At 46.9% G+C, this 16,185-nt stretch overlaps 1 protein-coding gene across 1 annotated transcript in view; it reads right to left on the minus strand.

Annotated features, from left to right (window-relative positions):
- Positions 1-15,386, minus strand: part of CHST8 (carbohydrate sulfotransferase 8) — a 248,769-nt gene extending 233,383 nt beyond the window's left edge. Inside the window, exon 1 of the mRNA XM_081872206.1 lies at positions 14,579-15,386. The gene's annotated coding sequence lies outside the window, so the exon portion shown is untranslated. The remainder of the gene's footprint in view (positions 1-14,578) is intronic.
- Between the last annotated feature and the right edge of the window lie 799 nt (positions 15,387-16,185).

Here is a 16,185-nt window from a genome sequence, read left to right on the forward strand (position 1 = left end):
TCTACACTAAACCGGCAGCAGCTCTCCGGGGTTTCAGACAGGAGTTTCCCAGCTCTACCTGGAGACACCGGGGATTGAACCTGGGACCTTCTGCATGCAAAACAGATGCTCTACCACTGAGCTATGGTCTTTTCCCAACATGGAATGATGGCAGGAAGCCTTCTCACCCTGATGCTTCTCTTCCTCCCTTCCACTGACTTCCACCATCAACTGATGGGGGTGCGGTTTATATGTGCCTTTAACCCCAACTACTATTTGGGCTTTCACGTCTTCAGCACGGCTGTGCTGCCCGGCGGCTAGTGGGAACTGTAGCCCAAAACAACTGGAGGGAGCAGGTTGGGAATTGCTGCCCTAAAGTGCATAGCCAGAGTTATCTTTGCCCCAGGAGGCAAATCCTCCAGCAGACCCACAGTACAAACTTACACATTCCCTCTCAATGGGCTCCCCTTGCCCAAAGCTTTGCTGATGCTGGAAAAATCAGCTTGACTGGAATATACTTCTCTGTGTATGTGTCTCTGCTCATCCGAAGGCAAACAGAAATGCCAGTTCCTCCCGGTGATTAATGCTCGCACATTTATTATTCCACTCAATTAGAACAGCACTAATCACTTGGTGGTGTTTCATCCCTTAACGCCTGTTCGGCAGGAGGTGTGAAATCCTCTGTTTGGGCCATGACTAATCCACAGAATCTGCCATCTTGAGCCTTGGTTTTCCTGATGCACGCTTTGAACAGCGTCGTGTCACTAGCAGAACAGGACAAAAAAGGGGAAAGCGCCCTTTGTTCCTTGCAGGATGGAGGAGGCGCAGGGCCGTCCTGTCCATGAAGCAGGAGACACGCGAGATTGCTGAGAAGCCTGTAGACAATCCTGCAGGGCTCTCGTGATCTTATGGGGCTCTTGCAAGAACTCACTGTAATCCAGAAGCTTCAGCTGTGTGACTCCAGTAAGCAAGGCTTTGGTGGGGACACAAGAGGGGCTGTTGACGTACAGCATGCGATATGTGGTGGCAGATTAATAATAATAATAAAAATAAATTTTATTTATACCTCGCCCTCCCCGGCCAAGGGGCTAACACCAAATATATAATACATTAAAAACACAAAATCAAACAATTGATTAAAACACAGCTCAAAATCACAGTAAAATCAAAATAAAATTAAGTGGCCAACCCACAAATCACAGCCGTGAAGGCAGGAATATTAAATATTTGCAGACCCGGTCACCTGTGCTGGTCCCATATGGGCCGATACAAAGGGCCACTTACATACAGGGTCTCATGGAAAGAAGGGGGTCAGACTGGGCCTGGACCAAAGGCCTGGTGGAACAGCTCCATCTTGCAGGTCCTGCGGAAAGATGTCAAATCCTGCAGGGCCCTGGTCTCTTGTGACAGAGCGTTCCACCAGGCTTCCCATTTCACCTCAGGTGGTGAAACAGGACAAGGCGCCCCTCTGTATGTTTTGGAGAAGGGGCGTGGCTCTGTGGTATAGCATCGGATATTGTAGGGTTGGAAAAGGCTCAGAGAAGAGCAATCAAAATGATTGATGGATGGGGGGCGGGGAGCAACTCGCCCATGAAGAAATGCTGCAGCATTTGGGACCTTTCGGTTTAGAGAAAAGGTAAAAGGTGGTGTAAGTTTCTAAGATTGTGCATGGCATGGAGAAAACGGATAGAGAGAAGTTTTTCTCCTTTTCTCATAACACTAGAATTTGGGAACTATCCAATGAGGCTGAATGCTGAAAGATTCAGGTCAGAGAAAAGGAAGTCCTCCTTCATGCAGTGCTGAGTTAGACTTCTTGTGTTGGGCTTTGCTCTTGTACATTCCTTAGAACCAGAGATAGACAAATCATCATGAATCTGTTCCATCCCAATTCCACATTAATCTTTGGTTTTTGGTGGTTGTTTTTTTTAAAAAAAAAAAAATCCTGGAGGGCAACATACTGAATGGCAATGTTGGCCATCCCTGAGATGATGACATGTACGGCGATCCTGCAATGAGCGTTTCGTTGGGTGAAACGACACGCGGGATCCTTCCCAGCTTTACGATGCTGTAAAAATGAGGCGCAGACCCAAGTGCCTTGTGCTGCGTTTCTCTTTGTAGATCTTCTTCCTAGCTTCCCTCTTTGGCGTCTCCCCCTCTTTCCTGCCCTGGTTTTTCTTCACGTTTCATTCTCCTCCACAGCTAATTTAATCTTGACATTTCTGGAGCTCAAGGAAATAAATAAGATGCAGCTCACATTTCGAATTGACTGAGGATAGTTGGGTGAATCCCGCGCTGTAATTACACCCAGTGACACTCCTAAAAGAAAATGTTTTGGGGGAAGTGGGGAAGTGGCTCTTGAGATCTTCCCATCACACCCTCAGAAGGTTTGAAGGCAGGGAAGATGTTTTTTAACATTTTGGGGGCTGCCAAAACCACCCCCTCTCTTTTAAAATGATTTTTCCACCGCCTTGTAAAAATGTTTATCCGTTCCTTTGCTTTTCTCTCACTTGTTGCTCTGTTGCTCACTCTCAGTTGCCTTCACTTGTCCTCAATGACATCATCACACAGCCAAATCTGATTGGATATATAGCATTGTGATGCCACCCCATTTACTGTGTGGTCTCTGACTGGTTAGGATCACACCTATGATCACCAAAGGCAAGGTGAATCAGAGAGTCATCCCACTGAGCTTAATGGGGCTTCCTCCCAGGTAAATGTGCAAAGGAAACCAGAAAAAAGGATAGAGGAGCAGCCAGGGGTGAAATCACACCAAAGTATCAGCAGCAGCAAGGACAAACAATGGAGCTTAATGGGATTAAAGGAAAGTCAATATTCACATAGTGTTCACTGGAGGAAATGTCTTTTGATGTCTTATATTCCATGTTAAGAGCAAATGGGTTGTAGTTCAATGGAAGAGCACCCACTTTGCATGCAAAAGGTTCCAAGTTCAATCCCCAGTAGGGCTGGAACAGTCTCCCTGCTTGAAATTCTGGAGAGATGCCTCCAGCCAGGATAGACAAGACCAAACTAGAGGGACCCCAATGCTCTGACGCAGTATAAAACTGTCAGGAGTTCAGCCTACACTCGAGTAGGACCCTGGCAGAGACACATGCCCAACTGGCATGTTCCCTCCCTCCTGGTTGGTCGTTCGGGAGCTTCAAAAGCTTTCTTCAGCCCAAACATCACAGCGACCGAGGCCAACCAACACCGGCACACTTAGGGATCCACAGAGTTTGCACAGTTGCGTGACAAACCTCAGCAACTCAGCATTTTGGCTAATCTACTTTTATTTACATATAAACACGCCCAGAGCACTGCAACATGGCTCCCTCTCTCTCTAGTATCAGACAGCAAAGAGAAAAGAAAAAAGGACAATAGTCCCCACTTCACAGAACACAGTAACACAAACATCCTGTCTTCTTCACTTCCCACTCTGGAGTCAAAACATATCACGTCGTGTGAAAGACAAAAATCCCATGACTGCAATAATAGATCAGGAATTCTAACAAAAGCACCTTCCCATGTTCTTTATTCAGACCCATGAGGCCTAGAATCTTACATATTTTTAGTTTGAAAGACTGCAGCCCAGGAACAGAGCACCTGCTTTGTGTGCAGAATAAGGTTATCAGACGTCTGTCCCCAGATTTACAAATCAGTCCCCTGACAAAATCCATCTGTTTAGTAGGAAGTTGAAAAGTTTCCCTGGATTCGTTGAAATAAATCTGGTAACCTTAGTGTAGAAGGTCTCAGGTTCCATTTACAGCACCTCCATATAGGGCCCGGCATATCTCCATCAGTAATCCTGGGCAGCCTTTTCCGGTCAGTGTGCTAACACTAGAACTCGTGGACATCCAGTGAAGCTGAACGTTGGAAGATTCGGGACAGACAGAAGAAAGGACTTCTTTATGTAGCACATAGGTAGACTGTAGAACTCAGTGATGGCCAACCACTTGGGTGGCTTCAAAAGCAGATTGGACAAATTCATGGAGGAGAATAAGGCTACCGATGGCTACTAGCCGTGATGGTCATGCTCTGCCTCCACAGTAGAATGCAGTAGGGCTTCTGAATAACTGTTGCTGGAGACCAGAGGAGGAGAGAATGCTTGCAGGCTTCCCACAGGCATCTGGCTGGCCACTGGGAGAGCAGGATGTTGGAATAGATGCACCATTGGCCTAGCCCTTCAGGGCTTTCCTTATCTTCTTACGCTATGTAAGACCAATGTTCTGCCTGGATACCAGGCAGTTTTCTATGTCAACCTCATTCAAACGACTGATTATGACCTTAAAGCAAAAACTAAAGACTATCTCATGGGGGTACCCTTGCACCCAGGTAATCAACAAATTGTGGTGGGATTCAGCAGCTTCAGGCCTGGCCAGATTAGCCTTCCCTGCACAAAAGACAGTTCTAAGGCCGAGCCAGCTTATTACATGCTGTTTTCTCACCAGATAGCTATGAAGGTGTTTTTTTTACAGAGCCTTCCTGCTTACGACCAAGGCAAGCATAAAAAGCAGGCTAGCCATTGATTTGGGGGTGTTAATTGTGAGATGGAAAAGGCTGGCTGTGTCTTCACCTCTTGACAAAGAAAACCCCAGGTCAGTCTTTCGAAGCTGATTTCCAGCAATGCTCTGATGTTTTTTACGAAGCAGCTTTTCGGGATTCTTAAAGGAGTTGCATAAGGCTTTAGACACTGTGCTGCTCCTGTTTAGGTATATTCTGATGATATGGGTTGAACAATGACGCATTCTGGAAAATGTGGGGCTACAACAACAGAGCACCCCTGGATCTCCTCTTCCTCCCTTCCTTATGGACTCTAGCCTTCCACAACTTGGGTCACATCTGCACTATGCACTTAAAGCACTATAATTCCACTTCAACAGTCATCACTTTCTCAAAAACTGTAGCTTGTTCAAGATGCTGGGAGTTATTTGGGGACCCTCTATTCTCTTCACAGAGTTGCAATTCCCAGATTTCTCTTGGAAGAGGGAGTGATTATTTTTTAAAAAAATAATATTTATTAAAGTTTTAAAGGTTACAGAAAGAAAAAGTGAAAATACAACATTAAACAAAAACAAAGAAGAGGGAGTGATTATTAAACCACTCTGGAAATTGTTTGTTAAACCACCCTGAGACCAAGATGATCAAGAGTCTGGAAACTAAGCCTAATGAGGAACAGTTGAGGGAGGTGGGTATGTTTAGCCCACAGAAGAGAAGACTGAGAAGTGATATGCCAGCCATCTTCACATTTCTAAAGGGCTGTCACATGGAAGAAGGAGCAAGCTTGTTTTCTGCTTCTGCGAAAGAATAGGACCTGGACAAAGGGATTCAAAATACAAGAAAGGAGATTCTGACTGAATATTAGGCAGAGCTTTTAGAGGGTAAGAACTGTTCAACAGTGGAATGGACTACTTTGGAAGGTGGTGGACTCTCCTTTGCTGGAGATTTTTTAATCAAAAGTTGTCAGGGATTCTTTAGCTGTGATTCCTGAATTGCACAGGATTGAACTTGATGGCCCCTGGAGTACCTTTGAACTCTTTAATCCTATTATTATTTCTTGGATAAACAGCTGGCCACCTTGTAAGTTGTTTTCAATATTTGCTTTGAGGGCAGCAGAGGCAGGATTCAACCTTCATGACCTCATAGTAAAGGTAAAGGGACCCCTGACCATTATGTCCAGTCGTGACCGACTCTGGGGTTGCGGCACTCATCTCGCTTTACTGGCCGAGGGAGCCGGCATACAGCTTCCGGGTCATGTGGCCAGCATGACTAAGCCGCTTCTGGTGAACCAGAGCAGCACACAGAAACGCCATTTACCTTCCCGCCGGAGTGGTACCTATTTATCTACTTCGAACTGCTAGGTTGGCAGGAGCAGGGACCGAGCAACGGGAGCTCACCCCACCGCGGGGATTCAAACCACCGACCTTCTGATCAGCAAGTCCTAGGCTCTGTGGTTTAACCCACAGCACCACTCGCGTCCCTATCATGCCCTCATATTGGGATCCTAATGTGTGACGATTATTGGTTTGTATTTGTTTCCATTTTTTATTACGTATGTGTTTTTATTATTATCATTTTGTAATTTTATGTCATGAACTGCCCTGAGATCTATGGGTATATGGTGGTATACTAACAACAACAACAACAACAACAACAACAACAACAACAACTTCCACCACTTTCCAAAGGCCAAGGAACTTGCCCCTCCTTGCTCCAACAAGAAGACAAAATCAGAATTCACCATTTCACTTTATGGCCCTGGCAATGTATAAATAAATCATCCATACAAGCTGATTGATGCCCACCCGTAAATAATTAAGCTTCGACCTTATGTTATGGTGCTGTCTAAATTCTTTCAGAGCTTGTGGGAACTAAGGCGTACTAAATTTTCACATGTCGGAGAGACAAGACAAAGGACGGGCTGCCAATATTCATTTATACATACATTGTAATAAGTTTGATTTTACTTAGCTTATTGGATTACTATTGATTAGGCATCTCTGCATAAGGCACCCAGAAAGGTTAATTGTTCCAAGCATTCCTCAGCTCGCTTTCTTTCTTGAAACAGCTGTTAAATCTTGTGTTTGGTTTCTAGGCCTCAAACATTTACTGTATGTATTCTGCTTTGAATAATTACCTAATTTTCTTTTTTTTAAAAGCACTTTGCTAGGAAAGAGAGACCCAGTCTGTCTCACGCTCACAGTGACATTCTCCTCTCCTGGGTGAGGTAGCAGGTGTCAGCCAAAGTTTAATTTGGAAACCCATGAATTCCAAAGAGCTTATTCTCCAGCACAGAGAGCTTTTCAAGGCCTTCTCCTGGAATAAAGAGCAAATCCCACAGACATGAAGGGAATTGATGAGAAGGTGGTTGTCGAACAAAATGAGATCCTTTCATCAAATGGCAGCGCCACCAATAAATAACAAGGATTTGGCCAGGACTGTTCTAATTTAGGAGAGCTTTGCTTAGGTCAGTGATTCCCCCGGCTGCGTGCTAGCGAGTGCATACTCTAGCGTGGCATGAGAGAATGGCCGGTGTGCCATGAGAAATCAAGAGATTAAATAATTAAATGGTCCCGCGAGCCCAGAGCACCACACGCACACCCGAACTGGCACACTGCCTCTTTGAACAAAGACCCAATTCTGGCCTGGATTCCTTCCAGCCAGCCTTCTCCCAGGGCAGGCAGCCCTGCTAAAATCTTTGTGGTTGTATCATTCAGTTGGCCCTGTTGCAAAGAGCGGCTGATTGAGTACCTGCCCTTAGCATACCTTCCAACATTTCTCCTGTGAAAATAGGAATGTCCTATCCAATATTATTATTATTATTAATAATAATAATAATAATAATAATAATAATAATACCCCACCCATTTGACTGGGTTGCCCCAGTCAGATGGGTGGGGTATTCCAGCATATATAGAAACATATTAACAAATTAAACATTAAAAAACCTCCCTATACAGGGCTGCCTTCAGAAGGCTTGGGGGTCAGAGAACTCCATTTCCACTAACATATCTCTAATAAAAATAGGGATGTCTTACCATACCATCCAATATTTCCCTGATGAAAATAGGGACATCCTAAGGAAAAGTGGGTCATTCCGGGATCAAATCAGAAACTGGATTCTGTAAATCCGGGACTGTCCCTGGAAAATAGGGACACTGCCTTAGAGGAGGCTGCCCACTGTGTCTGACTGAATCACAGCTAACAATTAAAGCAAAGCCTTGGCCCTGCAACAATGGGCTCCTCCCCACCCCCATTTTTTTTATTATTCAAAGCAGGTAGGAAAGCTTTGCCTTGGCTCTCAGAAGTTCAGTAAACTGTTAAACAAAAATTTACCGTGCATCTAGTCAATAGCCTCTTTCACCCTGAAACAGGAAGTCAGTGCGACTCTATTGTTTCAGAGCAAACTAAAAAGAGAAAGTGTATCCAAAAGCCCCTGAAATCCCACCCACCCCATAATGCAGGGTTCCATACTGAGGCACCACCTTCTTAATAGAATTGGGGGTGGGGGAGTGTGCAATGCCATGTGACGTCATGACGTCATGCGTATGACATCATGCGATGCCCTCACGTGTGTACAATGCTGCGAGGAGGCAGGGGCAGACCCTGAATATTGAGGGGGCTCAGCCCCCTCAAAAAACACATTGCCTCACATTGCCCCTGGGAACTGCCTCACCGTTTTCCATATTTATAAGTGTTCAAAAGTAATTAAACTCCAGATTAAAACAATATAAAAGCATATTCATTAAGATACAAATAATAAAAAGAGCACAGCACTATTAAAAGTCCTTTGCTAGACCTGTGTTACTTATAACTGCCCTTTAAATAAGGTTTCCTATTGGGGCATGCCTTTAAGGTGGCATTAAAGGAAAGCAGAGAGAAGCCTCTGTATGGCAACCCTCTGACCCCATCTGGCTCTTTCAGCAGTACACTTTAAAAGTAGCCATGTAGCGGATGGGACGAACAGAGTGTGGAATGCCATGGGATGTAGAATGGCAGTTGGGAAAGGAAAATAGAATTTGGGGCAAGGGAAAGAGTGGCTGGCTGACTTGTAGGAGGGGGGTTGCACTGCAACATCCCATTGCAGATCCCACTCATGACTTCCCTGATAATCCAAATGCCACACATTTCAAACTAATCCATCGCCACCATCTATCACAATACAAAGAAGAGGAGTTCTATCCAAAGATGCAACAGAACAGGAAAAGCCAACCAGGGCTAGCCCAGGACGTTTTGCCACTTGAGGTGAAACAGAAAGTAACACCCACCACTCCCCACCACATACATCTCCTCTGGCTGAGGTGGCTGGAAGTGGCCCGAGGAAGGCCTGGTTTGCTGAATGTGGTGAGGGAGAAAAAAGGAAGCCAGAGAAGAACAGACGACAGTGGCCAGAAGAGGAAGAGGCGGCAACAGCAGCAAAGGCAAGAGGCGGCAAGCGGCCCAGTCTTCTGCTGTTCCTCTCAGCTGTCCACAGCCTGAGGTAGCTACCTCACCAAGCCTCATGGGTGTAGCCAAAGTGCCTCCTCCGCCTAGTGGCATAGGAGGGGGGGGTGCAGTGGATGCAGGCTGCCCCAGGTATCATTACTGAGGGAGGTGACAAAATGGCAAAAATATGTGTGTGTGTTTTATTTGAAAATAGACTCACGACACTTTTTTGAAAAAATAACTCCTGCAACCCCCGCACCCCCCTTCCTATGAAACTGGTAGCTAGGTGACGCGGGGGGCATTAGGCACCACACCACAGGGCCTGCAGCATGCCTGAGCCATGCGTCTCTCCTGAGGGGGAGGCAGTGGGCGGACTACCTGCAAGCTCCACGCTGCTTTTTCCAGCAGTGCGGGGCTTGAGTCTGACCACCACCTCAGCTGCCCTACAGCTGAGGGGGAGTCTGTGGAGAGGCTCCACGCAGCCTTCGCTCACCCCGCCCCCATGGGCAGCCCGCCCCGTGATGCGCGCGCCACGCCATGCACCCGAGCGGCTAGCTACACTGCTGTCTCCACCTCCTGACACTACTGAACTACAGCTCCCATCATCCTCCCTGACAATGGGCTGTGCTGGTTGTACTCTAACAACATATGCAGAGGGCTACATTGGTTGTCCCTGCTAGAGAAAAAGAGTACAGTGGTACCTCAGGTTACAGATGCTTCAGGTTACAGACTCTGCTTACCCAGAAATATTACCTCAGGTTAATAACTTTGCTTCAGGATGAGAACAGAAATTGCGTGGAGGCGGTGCGGCGGCAGCGGGAGGCCCCATTAGCTAAAGTGGTGTCTCAGGTTAAGAACAATTTCAGGTTAAGAAAGGACCTCCAGAACGAATTAAGTTCTTAACGCAAGGTACCATTGTAGTATTTTTTTTACATATAGAAAACTTGACAGTGTTTGAGTGAAGATGTTTTTAGGATGAAAGAAAGGAAATATCTGAGACAGAGCCACATTATTTGAACCACACTGGGCTTTCTAACAAATAAATACCGTATTTTTTGCACCATAACACTCACTTTTTTCCTCCTAAAAAGTAAGGGGAAATGTCTGTGCGTATTATGGAGGGAATGCCTACGGGTGGCATGCCTACGGATTTTATATTTTGCACCATCCTTTGGACACAACTGCTCTTGTTTTTGATGCTGGATCAGTGCAGCGCTCTCATCTCAGGTTGCAACAAAGCTATGCATCTGCTCTATTATCTGTGTCATGCACAAGCACTGTTCACGCTGGATAAAAGACAGGAGAGATGTCAAATGTACATAGTAGAATTAATTGGCATGACAAAATGAACAAACGAGACATAAATGCGAGGGGCCCATGTAAACATGCAACTAGGGAGATTAGATGAGACAGAATCCACATGACTCAGGCTAGGAAGCTCTTAGGAGATGTTCAGCTAACCCTAAGTATCAATTACAGAATCTCTCCCCCAAGACACTTGAGGAACAAGCGCCATCCTAGTTTTTTGATTATCTGCTCAGTTTGCCCACTATCCATCTGCATCCCTGGATATCTCTAGAGAGAAAAACATCATGTTGATGAAATCAGAACACCCTGATAGTAAACGATTGGATTTTTTTCTTTAATGAAATACAACAATATTTTTTATTCAGAACTGTGTGTGTGTACCTTGACTCATGGAAATGAGTCAAAGCAAGTTACAGATACAATAGAAATGCTAAAACCAATTACAATAAGCACGATCAATAAAAGCCTCTAAAACCCCACAGATCTAAAAAAACAAAACTGATGTAACTTCATGCATCAGATGCAAGCGGGCTCTGGTGTACAAAGGGTAACACTGCAGTAATGCTCCCTTTTATGAGGCGAGCCTTTTCCATACACTTGAGCTGCCCCTCTGCATATTGAACATAGAGCTGAGGCAGGCTTCCCTGAGGGGTAGGCAGACATGTCCATTAGGGCATCTCAATTTCTGTCTTCAGTTCAGTTTGCCCTATTTCTGCATCTATTTGTTATATTCGTTTTAAGCCTTCATAAAAATTCACCAGCATTTTAGGATTTGTCCGTTTTGATTCTTTCCATTTTTCATTCTTTCCCCCAATCTTAAATTCAGTTCTCCACATTTTGCAGCAGTTTGCAATTAAATCATCATCATCTCATGAAGATTCGTCAGGATTTAAGTGTGGGTTTTTCCTAATATAAACAGACAGGTGTATGTAATTTTGTCTAATGCACACATTTTTGCAGTGATTTCTTCCCGTAATCCATTGCCCATTATACGTTATTTTTTCACTAATTCATGCATTTTTGTGCATACTTTTCACTACAATACACATTTTGGGGGGCTGAAGAACTGCATTGTGAAGTTCAGAGGAGTGTGAGTTTCAAAGGATGGCTGCATTTTGTATTTATTATTTCTGGAAGAATGAATTAAGTAGGACTCTAACTGTTTGCCTATCCTTGCCTTACATGTGGTCACCAAACAAACAGAAGAGCACCTCAAATAAAAGCGCTCAGGTTCCACTCACAAGAAATGCTGTGGTTAGGGCCAGCCTAGCCATCTTTTAGGGTGAAGGCTGCAATGGGTGAGGGCATGGTGAGATAGCTGAAGGCAAGGACAGGAGTCTGAATGATGCAGCAAGACTGTTTAAGTATGGGCTTTATGGGATGCGGGGGGGGGGGATATTTCAGCTATACTCCAAGCTGCTAAATTTATTGGACCAACAATGCTTCTTGCACCAACACCATGCCCTAACTTGTCAGTCTATCACAGCCTTCCTCAACCTGGTGTCCTCCAGCTGTTTTGGACTGAACGCCAGTGTGGCATAATGGTTAGAGTGTCAGATTAGGACCCAGGAGACTAGGGGTTGAACCCCCACTCAGCCATGAAGCTCACTGGGTAACTTTGGGCTAGTCACTCACTCTCAGCCTAACCTACCTCACAAGGGTTGTTGTGGGGATTAAGTGGGGAGGGCAAGAATTGTGTGTGCCGCCTTGAGTTCCTGGGAGGAAAAGGAGGGATATAGAAATAAATAAATACATTGCACCTCTCATCCACTTCAGCAGCACACCCGGGCTGGACGCCCTGTACATTTTGCTCCACAATACCTTTCATAAATGTACCCAGATCATATATAAAAAAAATATTACACTACTTTGTTCTCAAAAGAGACGATTTATGTGCTTTGAGCTTCCAGTGGTGAGATACATTCCTGAAATCAACCTGCTGAACTCTCCTCTAGTTAGCCAGTGGAAAGCCAGCTCCTTATGAAATGCACACACAAATTTTTTTGGAATGCGGAGGCATCAAAAGGAGGGAACACCATAACACTTTCCCCACCTCATCTCTTTTCCAAGTCTATATGCAGACCAAGCACATTGTTTGCACCCAAAGCAGAGAGGTGGGGAAAGGGTTTGAGCAACCCTTTCCCCAACACTTTGCTCTAAATTGCCCCATCCTAAAGCAACTTCTCTTGGAGGGAAAAAAGGAAGAAAGGTCAGCTGGGATTCAGGGACATGTATTTGCAAATAATGTGTATTGATTTAGGCCCATATTTTTGTGGGGGGAAATCTACCTATAGGATAGGAGAGGATGCAGTGTGCAGATACACATTAAAAGAAGAAACTTTAAAAGGAAGGATAAAGTCAGGTGAGGCTACTCCCCCACCCCAAGTTCTCCCGTGCCAGCCCCATGGAAATGAGTGAAAGCTATGCAAGAGCACTGTGCCCATCTCCCATTCATTTCGCTGGGTTTGGTGGAGAAACAGCACCCATCCAGTTGTGCCCTGACCCCTTAAAAGTTCTGACATACCCCTTTTGCAAAAAGCATCTTACAGGAACCCATATACAGTATTTTGAATCCTTGCATTGATGCACACTGTGAATTTCAAAAGGCTGACAGTTGCAATGGAATGTCTTATTCGGAATGGTTACAGGCTAGGAATGAAAAGCTCAGCCATGGAGATGGCATGTGTGCAGGGATACAGCTGCCTTTACTTCTAAGTAAACGCAGCTAGGATCCAGCTGTTAGCTAGCAGGTCCTACATGTGCAAAGTAGCCAAGAGGCTGAGGGATGAATCGGCAAGAGCGCATGCTTCAAATCTTTGCTCTCCATCAAGAATTCACTAGTTCAATTTTCCTCAACTTCCAGATGCCTGGAACTGCAACTTCCAGTGAACAGGACAATGCTGCCTGGGTGCTGATGGGAGTTGTGGTTTCAAACATCTGGAGAGCACCAACTTGGGAAGAGACTACAATGGGTGGCCTTGGGACGAGCCATCCTCATCTGCAGCATGGGGCTAATGACACTGACCTACCTAACAGGATTGTTGTAAGGATGACAAGATCACAGTCACTGTACATTCTAAAGTGCAATACATAAATGCCATTACTTTGTCACATTTTTATTGTTCCTAAAAAACTTTTGCCCCCATCTTTTCAACCCTTTCCACCACGAAGCAAAATAGTTACCTGTAATTATTATACAGGTGCCAAGTATCCTGATGATTGGACATAAGCACTTTTGAAGAAGCCCTCCAAAATCTGTGTACTGGGGAGCATCAGAGTGCATTGCGTCCTCCGTTTGGGCGGTGGCCTATGAGAAAACACTCCGGAATGGGAGACTTCCCCTCAGATCCTGGATAGGGATATTCATCCAAGGCCTGGATAATAATATTTCCTGGAGACATCAAGGAACATCCCCATTTTACAGATTTTCGGGTTGCCGAACACCAGCTCCTCCCCACCACAGACCCGGGTACACGGCAGGCATGGATCGGACCGGGCTGAGCTAGAGGCTCGATAAATCTCGAGATAAAGTGATCACCAACATTTATGGTCGCAAAGTCCCTGAGCATGCGTAGATGGCACTCTGACCTTCCCAGCTCCCGTTGCAAACTTTCTTTTCAAACAAATTCCTTGCCCCGTCTAGTTCCTTTCAACGCTTGGTGCAACCTGCCCTCACCCCGCACAGAACTTACGACAGAAATGCATGTGGGAAACACACACCTCCCGGCCCGGAGACACCCCCCCCCCGCACACACATAAACAAGCAAGGCGCCCAAGCGCAAAAAACGCCTTGCGCGCACTTCGCGCGGTTCTGCCTTCCAGCAAAAAAAAGTTGCGCGAGGGAGCCGCGGGGCAGCCCTGGAAGCACAAGCCCGCCCCGCCCCGAGCCAAGAAGCCCCTGAAGGCAGGGAAGAAATAAGAAGAGGGAGAGGGTAAAGAAGAATCAAGCCTTTGGACTCGTACAGAGTTGCTCCCCCCACACCAAATTCCGGCGTCAGGTGGCGCGACTCGCTCCTAAGCATGAGTCCCGTTACCTCTCCTTTCCCGGCTGGATCTTACGTGTGGTTTACGCGGGAGTAAAACCCACGGGGCTCTTAACGCAACCTGCTGAATTCAAAAGGGCTTGCTCCCAAGTAAGTGGGTACCGGCTCGTAGCCTTATCCTTTGAGAGAGAGAGAGAGAGAGAGAGAGAGAGAGAGAGAGAGAGAGAGAAGTGTACCTCGTATAGGCAGAGGATCAGGCGTGCGCGTCTGCCTGTCCGCCGACTGCGCGCTTCCCGGAACCAAGCTGCACGACACTCCGCGGTACTTGCCCCGAAGTCCGCGTGCGCCTCCATGCACCCAAAGCCCCGCGACCCGGACCTGCCACTGACCTGAGCTGTGCGCCTCCGCTGTTCGCGCAAGCCCCGCGCTCAACCGCGCATCTCCGGCGAGCGCCCGGACGTCTTCGCGGAGCGGCAGCAACAACCTGGTCTGGCTCCGTCGGGCAGCGCGTTGCTTTCCCTCCTCCTCCTCCTCCTTGCCCGGCCTCCGGGTGCTCGGCGAGTGGGGAAACTCCGCGGGAGACCCGGGCGCGCATGGAACGGAGCGGAGCCCAAGCTGGGTTGGGCTGCCCGCCGACCCTCCCTTCCTTGGCGCCGCCGCCGCCTCCTTTGCGCCCGCCCCGTCTCCTCCTCCTCCTGCTGCTCTTGCTCCTTCTCCGCGGCTCCCGGCGAAGTGATGCTCCCCCCCCCCCCGCCTGCAGGGCAGAACCGAGGCGAGGCTTCCTCCTCCCCTCTCTCCTCTCCTCTTCGTCTCCGCCATAGCAACATGGTAGGAAAGCTGCCAAACCCGCCCCCCCCCGCACCCAGAGGGAGGGAGGGGAAAGATAGGGCTGACGCTGAGACCCACCTCCCCGCAAAAAATTGCAAGCCCCTGCTTTTGGGATGCGGCTCGGTGTCCTCCGGGGCCCAGGATGGTTAAGATGATGCAGCACCGCGCCTGGAAAGCGACTTCCTTGCCTGCCTTCTTCATGCAAATTTGACGAAGGCAAGTCTGCACTCCCCACCCCGCTGCCCGACCGCCACCGCGCCCCTCCGAGGAGCAGGTGCGGAGAAATCCGCCGCGCAACGCGCCCCTCCGACGATCAGGGCACGCGGGGCAGCAGGCTTGTTCCCTGCGGGGAGAACCTCGGACAGCGCCCTGCTTGGGGGCGGGGAGCGGCGGAGAGAGATAGACGCAACATTTCCCCTCCTCTTCTAAAGTTTTGCACACACAAGAAGACGCTTGCACACACACTAGGTCTTGCTCAACCCAAAGTTGCCAAGAACTTAACTAGATGTTAGAAAGGGGCGTTAATTCCGGGGAGGGGGGCTGGGAGAAGTTAATATGCAGGCAAAGTTTGTCCTCTGAGTCCGTGTGACTCTATAAAGAGGCTTCATCTAGGCAGGTGCAAAGGAAACATCTGTCTGTATCCAGAAAGAGAGAGGGATTAACATACGGAGTGATGTGCAGATTCTATCTGTACATCTACATTTCAGTGTTTAGAGTGAAGCATCACACTCTCCAACGCACTGGCTACAGCAGGATCTAATGAATTTTGATCAAAAGAGGGAGGCTTGCTTATTACAAAAAAGATATTAACAGGGCTTGAACTGTTTTTATGTATTATGTGCCAGGGAAATTAACTTTGATCAAAGCGGGGTGGTTGTTTATTAAGAAAAAATACATTTAAAATATGTGTGTGTGTGTGTATACTGTAGTGTAGTCCCCACCCCCATCTCCCCTGGGACACAGTATATAAGAAACTACTGAATTATTAATTCCCCATAGAGGAAATTAATTTTGATGGGAGGTGGTATCATTTATATGTTGCTGGTTTTGTTTGTGTTCTGTTCTTTAAAAAAATAAAAATCTGTAGCCTCGCTTGCCTGGCTCACCACTCGGTTTCCGAATAAAATAACCCAGAATGCATTGATGGAAGAAACATTTTAAAATCCCA

Source organism: Podarcis erhardii (genome assembly GCF_964252035.2).
Source record: "Podarcis erhardii genome assembly, chromosome: 7".
Lineage (NCBI taxonomy): Eukaryota > Metazoa > Chordata > Lepidosauria > Squamata > Lacertidae > Podarcis > Podarcis erhardii.